The 9,254-nt window shown below is 38.8% G+C and overlaps 1 long non-coding RNA gene across 2 annotated transcripts in view; it reads left to right on the top strand.

The window, feature by feature from the left end:
• Positions 1 to 381: 381 nt before the first annotated feature.
• LOC103595660 overlaps positions 382 to 9,254 on the top strand; it is a 16,893-nt gene continuing 8,020 nt past the window's right edge. The window contains exons 1-2 of one of the 2 annotated variants that reach the window (XR_550966.1): positions 382 to 1,130; positions 1,279 to 1,427. This is a non-coding gene — a long non-coding RNA (uncharacterized LOC103595660). Of the gene's footprint in view, positions 1,131 to 1,278; positions 2,205 to 9,254 lie in introns of those variants that run through there. The other variant, XR_550965.1, reaches the window with a different exon arrangement.

Raw genomic sequence — 9,254 nt, forward strand, 5'->3', positions numbered from 1 at the left:
CCCCGCGCGCGCTCGCCCCGCCCCGCGCGCGCTCGCCCCGCCCCTTGAGCCGGGACTCGAGCGTCCGAGACGCTCCCACCCAGCCGTCAGAGGCTGAGGGAATTCGGCCGCGGCTGGCGCTCGCTTGCAGCGCCGGGAGATCTAGACGAACCCAGGGGGAGCGAAGGGGCACGTCCGCTGCCTAGCTCTTGCAGACGGGCGTCTCTGTCTCCTCTGCGCGTTCCCAGGACAATATAATACTGACCCTGGCAGTCTTAGGGCAGGTTTCCTGAGAGTGCTGCTGCACGCGGAGAAGCAGAGAGCCGCACATGAGCGTTCCCCCCCTCCGGCACGCTGCACGATAGTGCGGTCTCCGCCTCGCCGGGCGTAAGGCAAGCGAGAAGGGACGTACTTCTCCAGGCTCGCAAAGCGAGAAGGGGAGCATCTGGCCGTGGGTCACCGCCTTGGCGGTCGTGCGAGAGTCTTGCCCAGATCTCCCGAAAGGCGGAGAGCGAGCCCAAGGCCTACCAACCTTCTCCCGCCCGAAAACAGCAGAATGGGGGACTCGGAGCCACATGGAAGTGCGCTCTGACCATAACCACGAGATGGACGAGGAAGGGTTGGCCTCTTTGAGGACTCAGCAGCCACGAAGGCCTTCCCTGGTCGCAACCCTTCCTCAGGGAGACACGGAGCTTCCGAGTGTGGCCTCGGGGCGCTCCTGACCCTGCCGCGGGGCAAGGGCTCTGACTGTAACATTCAGGTTTGAAAGTCCCTTTGGAGCCTCGAAGTAGCGGCCTCCCACCGTCTCCTGAATCATCACGGCACCGGGGCGGGAGTCTTTCGATAAGCTGAGACGAACGGCCGCGCAGGAGAGTGCGGGCTTCCAGAAGCCGGCAGGGATAACTTGAAATATGGGCAGGTGTTGCTGGGCCTTGAAGATTAGAATCAGTCCATGAAAAGGAGAATGTACGAATCAGCTTAGAATACGGAAACAAGTGAGCTTTAAAGGAAAATATTCACTCTCGATACCCCTGTCCAGGAGGAAGAGTGCTGATCTGCTTCTTCCAGGCCGCTGGACTGGAGAATAGAAGCTGCCCGACCCCAGCCAAGCCAGTGTCTGTCCCCTCTCACTCCCCAGCACTTCTGCCTTGGTATGACCCCGATTGCTTTATTAAAAATAAAATAAAAAATAAAAAGAAGTAATGGAAGGAAATACACCAGAATGTTTAGAGTAGTTAACTACGGTAGTAGATATGTGGTTTTCATTTTCTACTTGAGACTTTTGTCTTTTTTCCACAGCTTTTCGAAAATTTCTGCAAGACATAGATTTTCATCATAACCAGAAAAAAAGAAAACTTAAACATGTAAATACGGCATATACCATGTGATCTCAATAATATAAACATGCATAGAAAAGACAGTAAGGAAATATGAACAACTGTTGACGGGTATGTAATTTTTGACAAGTTGAATATGGCTTATTCTGGTTTGCACTTTTTGGTATTTTCCACCTGACAGAGAAAATAAAACAGTATAAAATAACTTAAGTCATTTTGTTCAATAGTCAAGAGGTTCCAAAATGAGATGTTGAATTCAAAAGCCTTTAGGAACTATGAAGAAAGGTAATGCATTAGTGTTGTTATGAAGATAAGTTTCCCAATGTTACTGCAGATTAGATCGCTTTTGAGTGCATTATCAGTCCTTCTGTACATGAATCTGTTGCTCTATGGCAAAGGCAACTTGAAGATAAGCTGGTAAAGATTCCAGAACTACAAGTAAAAACTAGGCCCTGGAGTAGCAATAAAAATTCCAAACCCCGAGGCCCATCCAGCCTGTCCACAACATTCCTGTATTGATGACAGCAAAATAGACACTCATGAGAGGCATGACTTTTGTTTTTTCCATACCTAAGTGAAGAAAAGAGATTACCATACTGGTCTCTCTGGAGGTTAAATAGTAAGACTTGATGAATTAGTTAATAAAGCTAGATAGCCCACAGATTATGTGGAGATATGCTTTGACGTTTACATCTAAGTAGTTCATCTGTGCTAAAATCAATAAAATAGTTTTTCAAGCACAACTTATTGGCATTTTCCTATTTCTATTAAGAAATTCATGTAGTTTTCACGGCAATTTTCAAAAATGCCTAAATAAAGTTTTTGTTATAGTGTACTGTGGATTTTAATATACTAGAAAAATAAAAAAGACTTTCCTCTAGAGACTAACATTTGCATATTCCTTGAGATTACAAATGTTTTTCATGTATAGCAACTTATTTCCATTCTTATAACAATCCTCTGAGGAAGATAGAGAAGGTATTATTATCCTGTTTATAAATATGAGGAAAGTGAGGCACAAAGATGTTAAATGGGTATCACAATTCAGCAAATAAGAAGTTGGAAACAAACTCAGTTCTTCTGATCACCTCAGTACTCAAACATCCATTGATTGCCCAGTGATACAGAGATCATTGGTCTAATTTTTATACTTACCTGTTCTACATTTCAATAGATCTCTGTTATAGAAATCTCACAAAGAACATATGGTACTTATTTGCAATTCTGATTTTAGCCTTTGGGACAAGAACTGCAATATGAGTATTCACCTCATCCATTGAGAATACCTGCGGGGCAGAAGACAGATGCAAGTAAACTGTCCTTCCTCTCTATATAAAAGCCTAAAAGATCTGTTGCTAGAATGAAATAGAGTCTAAATTTCGCAGGGAGCCAAGAGGGATCATAAAATGTACATTATACAGATACTTTACCACAGGGATGGCCAGTTAGCTCAGTTGATTAGAGTGGTGCTGATAACACCAAGATCCAGAGTTCAATCTCTCTACCAGCCAGCCACCAAAAAAAAAAAAAATCTTACCATTAAAGTGACATGGAAAAAGGGCCGGCCCGGTGGCGCACTGGATAGTGCGCCGCTTCGGAAGCGCGGCGGCGCTCCCGCCCGAGGGTTCGGATCCCACATACAGACCGGTTCCCGCTCACTGGCTGAGCGAGGCACGGGAGCAACACCGAGGGTTGCAATCCCGTTGCCGGTCCCCGGTCCGGTACGGGGGCAACACTGAGGGTTGCGATCCGTTGCCGGACACGGAAAAAGACAAAAAGACAAAAAAAAAAAAAGTGACATGGAAATGAACAAAGAGCTAATGGGAATCCTAGGTGTTCATGAGATACAATAGTGACAAAATAGTTTACAGGTAATTACCATTTTCTACCACGCAATTATATCTAGTCAGCCTTGCAAGTATATAAAGAACATAAATATATAGCTTTTAAAAGTAATTTATTCTCAGAAAAATCTTTAAGTTGTATCTCTTAGGTTTAAGAAATCTTTGAAACAGTTTGATAAGCAATACATCTATTTTCCAGTATAATGTTATTTCATGATGTCTTCATCTATGAAGGTACTTCAAAAAGTTCATGGAAGAATATAATTAAAAGATAATGCAAATCTTTCCATGAACTTTTTTTTTTTTCCTTTTTATCTTTTTTACTGACCAGTAACGGGATCGCAACCCTCGGTGTGGCGCCCGTACCGGGGACTGGCAACGGGATCGCAACCCTCGGTGTTGCGCCCGCACCGTGCTCAGCCAGTGAGCGGGAACCAGTCTCCACATGGGATCCGAACCCTCGGCGGGAGCGTCGCCACACTCCCAAGCGGCGCACTCTCCAGTGCGCCACCGGGCCGGCCCTCCATGAACTTTTTGAAGTACGCTCATATTTTTGTTTTTGCCACCTCCTATAAAGTTATAAAAGTCAAATGTAAAGTGACTTATCAGCCGAGCCTCTGAATGTTGAATGTGATAAAAATCCCCTGAAGTAAACTTTAAATGAAACTTTTGTACATATAGAAATTCTCTCTCCATTTAAAAATTTCCCAATTTGTATCAGTTTGAGTTGTATTTTTAAATAGTTCCTGCCATATGCATACAAATATGTACTGACTATGGGTAGGACTCTTTTACTAAGATCCTACCAATATACTCTATATATGAATAACCTTTTAAATTATACATATAAAAGAGTGCATGCAAGTACGGCATTGTTATAAAGCATGACAACCATGAGTACTACACCCATGAACCCACCACCCAACTGAAAAACTGGACTGTGACTAATATCTTTGTGCCAGACTAGGTGTTCTTTCCCTATCCCATCTCCTGCCTGTCCTCCACAGGTAGCCCACTATCCTGAATTTTGTGTTTTATCATCTCCTTGTCTTTGAAAAAAAAAAACTTCATCATATATGTCTACATTCCTAGGTAATATGTTTTTTAATTTTGCTTGGTTTTGAACTTTATAAAAATTGTGATATAGTCCTCTAGTACTTGTTTTTCACTCACTATTGTATTTCTACATCCTCCCATGTTGTTACATAGCTGTAATTCAGTTATTTTCACTGCTACATAATATTCCATTGTGTGACTGTTTCATAATTCATGTATCCATCTCCTATGAATGTTTAAATTTCCAGTTTTTTGCTGTTGTGATCAATAGTTTCATGAATTATTTTTGTACTATCTTTTGATTCTCATATGCAAAAGTTTCTTCAGGGTATATACCTAGCAGTGAAATTGCTGGATAGTACAGAATGAAAATGTTCAACTTTATAATTTAGGGAAAATTTGTTTTTGAAAATACATTGTTCCCATTTACACTCCCACCAACAGTGTAATCAAAGCTTCTCAGTGTTAAGGGACCATATAAATTCTATCTTAGAAATGATTTTCAATATTAGTTCTTTTAGTAAATGGTTAGTAGTGATCATGACTATTAAACAATATTAAGTCTCAGTGCTTCTCAAAAAATCTTTCTAGATGCAAAATGTAACAATAAATATTCAGTTTTAAATGCATTTTAAATGAAAAATGAATGTTGTACAACTAAGGGCAGAAATTCATCATTTTAAATAAGTGTGATAGCATATCGGTTTGGACTTATTTTACTATCTCAGGTGTTCTGTCAAATGAACTGTGACAGCCATCAATTATGTTGGGGTGCAATATGATTTTATTTCACTGGCCTCCAAAAGCACAAGGTCATTTTCTGCATCTAAGTTTTTATGTTAATTACAGAGATATATCAAGGATACTTGATTTCTGAATAAAATTTTTAAATCATTGCAGCAATTCTGTTTATATGAACCATACTTTCCCTAAGAATCCTTCATCTAATTGCCCTAGGCTTCTCTCTAATAATCTCCCAACTGGCTTTCTAAATTCTAATGTTAATCTAAAGCATTTCCTAAATTTTTATATCCTAATTAACATATATCAATATTCTAGCCAATTTATAAAGTGAAGAATTGTAAATAATTGAATAATTGTTTTGTAACGGGTCCAGTGTTGACAAAAAATAGCATGGGTTGGAAGATAAAATTTAGTTTCTCTTCCTGTAGGAGGTAGGGATTTTTTTTTTCTTTAGAGAATTTTTTTTTTTAAATGTCAGACTCAAGAACACAACTAATTCTGTTTGATAGTCTAGCAGAACAATAAGAATAGGGCCCGGGAGAATTGTTGAAGTTAATTCAATCCTGATGTCCATTTGCATTATACCAATGTAAATTAACGTTAATATCCTATTCTTTTACCCTGATTTTTCTGATGGTTTCTCCAAGCACCCTGAGAATATTTTGGATTCCCTTCAGTTTTCCATTGAAAACATTTGTTTTATGCTGGGGGCACTAGTAGAAAGACTACATTTAGGAGTCTGAGTAGTTCGAAAATAAGGTTATTTACAAAACCTTTCTGGTTTTTTCCTCTTGCTGGGATGCTTGATAGGCCTACCAGAAAATCTTTGATCACAAAGGATATAACTTGAGGGTTGATTCCCATATATATGTCAGGTAAAGATTGCTATGATAATAATAATAATAATAATAATAATAATAATAATAATAATAATAACAATAATAATAATAATAATGTGACCTAAGCTTATGTAGAAGTAAAGGTAAATCATATGTTCTATTTTCATAGCACTCTCTGTTCTTTTGGGGGGTGGTTTTTTCTGATTTTTGGCAGAGTATGGAGGGTAGATGTGTGCTCTTTTTAAAAATTTTTGTTTTCATTGAGGTAAATATACATAACATAAAATTTACTGGTTTTTTTATTGTGGCAAAATATACATGACATAAAATTTACCATTTTAAGTGTTCAATTCAGTGGCATTAAGTTTATTCATAATATTATAATAGTGCAACCATCACCACTATCCATCTCCAGAACTTTTCATCATCCCAAACAGAAACTCTACCCATTAGACAATCACTCCCTGTTTGCACCCCACCTCCCTACCAGCCCCTGGTAACCACTATTATACTTTATTTATTTTGTCTCTATGAATTTGCCTATTGTAGGTATCTCATATAAGTGGAATCATACGATATGTCTTTTTGCATCTGGCTCCTTTCACTTAGCATACTGTTTTTAAGGTTCATTCGTGTGTAGCATGCATCAGAATTTTGTTCCTTTTTAAGCCTGAACAATATTCCATTGTATGTACACACCTTGCTTTGTTTATCCATTTATTTGTTGGTGGCCATTTGAATTGTTTCCACTTTTTAGCTATTATGAATAATGCTTCAATGAACGTTGGTATACAAGTGTCTGAGTCCCTGCTTTCAATTCTCTGAGATTCATACTGAGAAGTGGAATTTCTGCATCTATGTTTAATTTTTTGAGCAACCACCATACTGTGTTCCCCAGCAGCTGCACTAGTTTACATTTTCACCAGAAACGCACTATGTATGGTCTTTTTTTATTTTTTATTTTTTTTAGTTTTTATTGAAACATAATTGATTGTACATATCTGTAGGGTAGTGTTGAATATCAATACCTGTGTCATTTCCGTAGCACTTTCAAATGAATTCCTCTTTCATGGCAGCTCTTATGCTGCCTCAGTAAACTCCAACATTCATTCATTGCCACCTGAGCTCAAGTTGCCTATGATAGCTTCTTACACTGTGGCCACAACCCTTAATGCCCTGCTGCATGGCTTGCAAAGTAGCTGTTCAATCCCTTGTCTCCAGCTATACCTGTGTTGATGAGGAATTCCTTAAAAGACTCCCCACTTCTCTCCATCTACTCAAAACACACCTTGCTCCTTCCTAAGCTGTTATACATCCACAAATACTTTTAAAATATCATAATTTTAAAGGCTTTAATCATCACAACACCCCTGTTCTCCCCATATTTATCCTGGAGATGGAGAAGGCTCTTTGGAACATGAATGGTCTTGGAACTCCCAGGAGTTAACCAGATGGCTTAAATCCTTCTCCTGGGACTAAATACTATCATTTCCAAGATTACAAATAACAGACACTAGTCAAGGCCAGGTATAACAAACACTTACTGCATTGAATTCTAATTGTCTATGACTCTCTTTTGCTTCTCAATTTTCTTCTTGGTCACAAACCATCATTCCCATTGTGACCCTCCTATTTCTAGCTATCTGAAAACATCTTCTCTTAATTACCTTTTTTTCTCTTTAATACACAATTCTTCTAATATTTTCAACCAGTATTGTGCTAGTAAATGTTTAACCACCTATTCTCCAGGGAAGAGAGGTAAGGACTGAAATCTTTTATGTTTGCAGATTTCTGTAGTATAATTACTCCCACTATGGTCAAGCTACACCACTGAACATGAGGTGGGAAATAATTGCTCAGTAGCATGATTGTATTTCCATTAGACAGATACAATGGATGTAAATAATATTAAAATGTAGTAAAATAGCTAATAAGGGGCCGGCCCTGTGGCTCACTCGGGAGAGTGGGGCGCTGGGAGTGCAGCGGCGCTCCCACCGCTGGTTCAGATCCTATATAGGGATGGCCGGAGCGCTCGCTGGCTGAGTGCAGTATGGGTGACACCAAGCCAAGGGTTGCGATCCCCTTACCGGTCACAAAAAAAAAGGAAAAAAAAAATAGCTAATAAGTGATGAGTTTAGAGTATCACCTTTGTTTTTAATATATTTTGCTTAGTTGTAAATTTATATTATTTATTTATTTATTTATTTTTAAAAAGATGACCGATAAAGGGATCTTAACGTTTGATTTGGTATTGTCAGCACCATGCTCTCCCAAGTGAGCTAACCAGCCATCCCTATATAGGGATCTGAACCCATGGCCATGGGATTATCAGCACTGCACTCCCCCAAGTGAGCCACAAGCCGGCCCTAATTTTTAATAGGGCCTGTGTTTAATAACAGACTGTCAAAACATTTTTCTGCTGGAGGAATATGTACATTCTAGATATCATTTGAACCTCAACATCCATTTCTACCACCTTCTAAATTCTCTCCCTTTATTCATTCTGGGAAATGAATAAAAATTTCATTTCCCAGAATCCCTTGCAGCTGAAATTTTTAATGTCATTTAGGTTCTGCTGATGAAATAACCTTGTATGAGATTTGGAAGGCAGAAAAGAGGTAGAAACCATTCTACTGGCCGATGGTCAAGCTCTGGTAAACCAAGTGTTTGAGTGGTCAATTCAGATTCCCCTTTTTGGTCTCCAGTTTTGTGGAAGTTGGGCAGTTGGCTAATGACAGCCTCTAACTTCAGCTACTTAGGGCCTTACAATGCTTTTGTGAGTACACAATTCCCTGTATTAAACATGTTTCTGCTTGAAGTACCTAAAGTGTTTTCTTGATTCCTGCACTGAACCCTGATATAACGAATATCTTTGGCGACTGCTTGTTTCCTTCATGTGACATCAAAAGGAAATATCAAAACAATCACCAGCACAGATCTAGTTAGTCTGCTTATCTATATGGTTCATCTTCTAAACTTTCTCTGATGATACTCTACATTCATTCACATCCTGAGATTGTGCTGTGGCATTAATCAATTTCTACTCTTTAAAAAAATTTTTTTCAGTAGATCTACTGGGAAGAGTCAATGAAATTAATGCTCAGTTAAGTGAGGAGAGAAGGAAAATAGCAACTTTATTTATTATTACCATTATTACTATTTTTTATAATATCAGAGGCCTATAGTGAACAATGACTTCATTTTTTCATTTGTTTGGTTTTCAATTGTTTCTGTTTTCTATCAGAAACAATTCCTTACAACTAATCTAAATCTCTCTTTCTGCATTTTTGTTTTGTTTTGTTTTTAGTTTGGGGGACAGGGAGAGAGGGAGGGGAGGAACACTAGGTAATGGAAAAGTATATTATTCTGAGATAGAATCTAGTTTTCATTTATTTCCTACTAACATCTTTTTTATCCTCATAGATGTAATCCTTTTCTTTTTTTTTTTTTTTTTT

The sequence above is a fragment of the Galeopterus variegatus genome, unplaced genomic scaffold, assembly GCF_000696425.1.
Source record: "Galeopterus variegatus unplaced genomic scaffold, G_variegatus-3.0.2 Scaffold1809, whole genome shotgun sequence".
Classification (NCBI taxonomy): domain Eukaryota; kingdom Metazoa; phylum Chordata; class Mammalia; order Dermoptera; family Cynocephalidae; genus Galeopterus; species Galeopterus variegatus.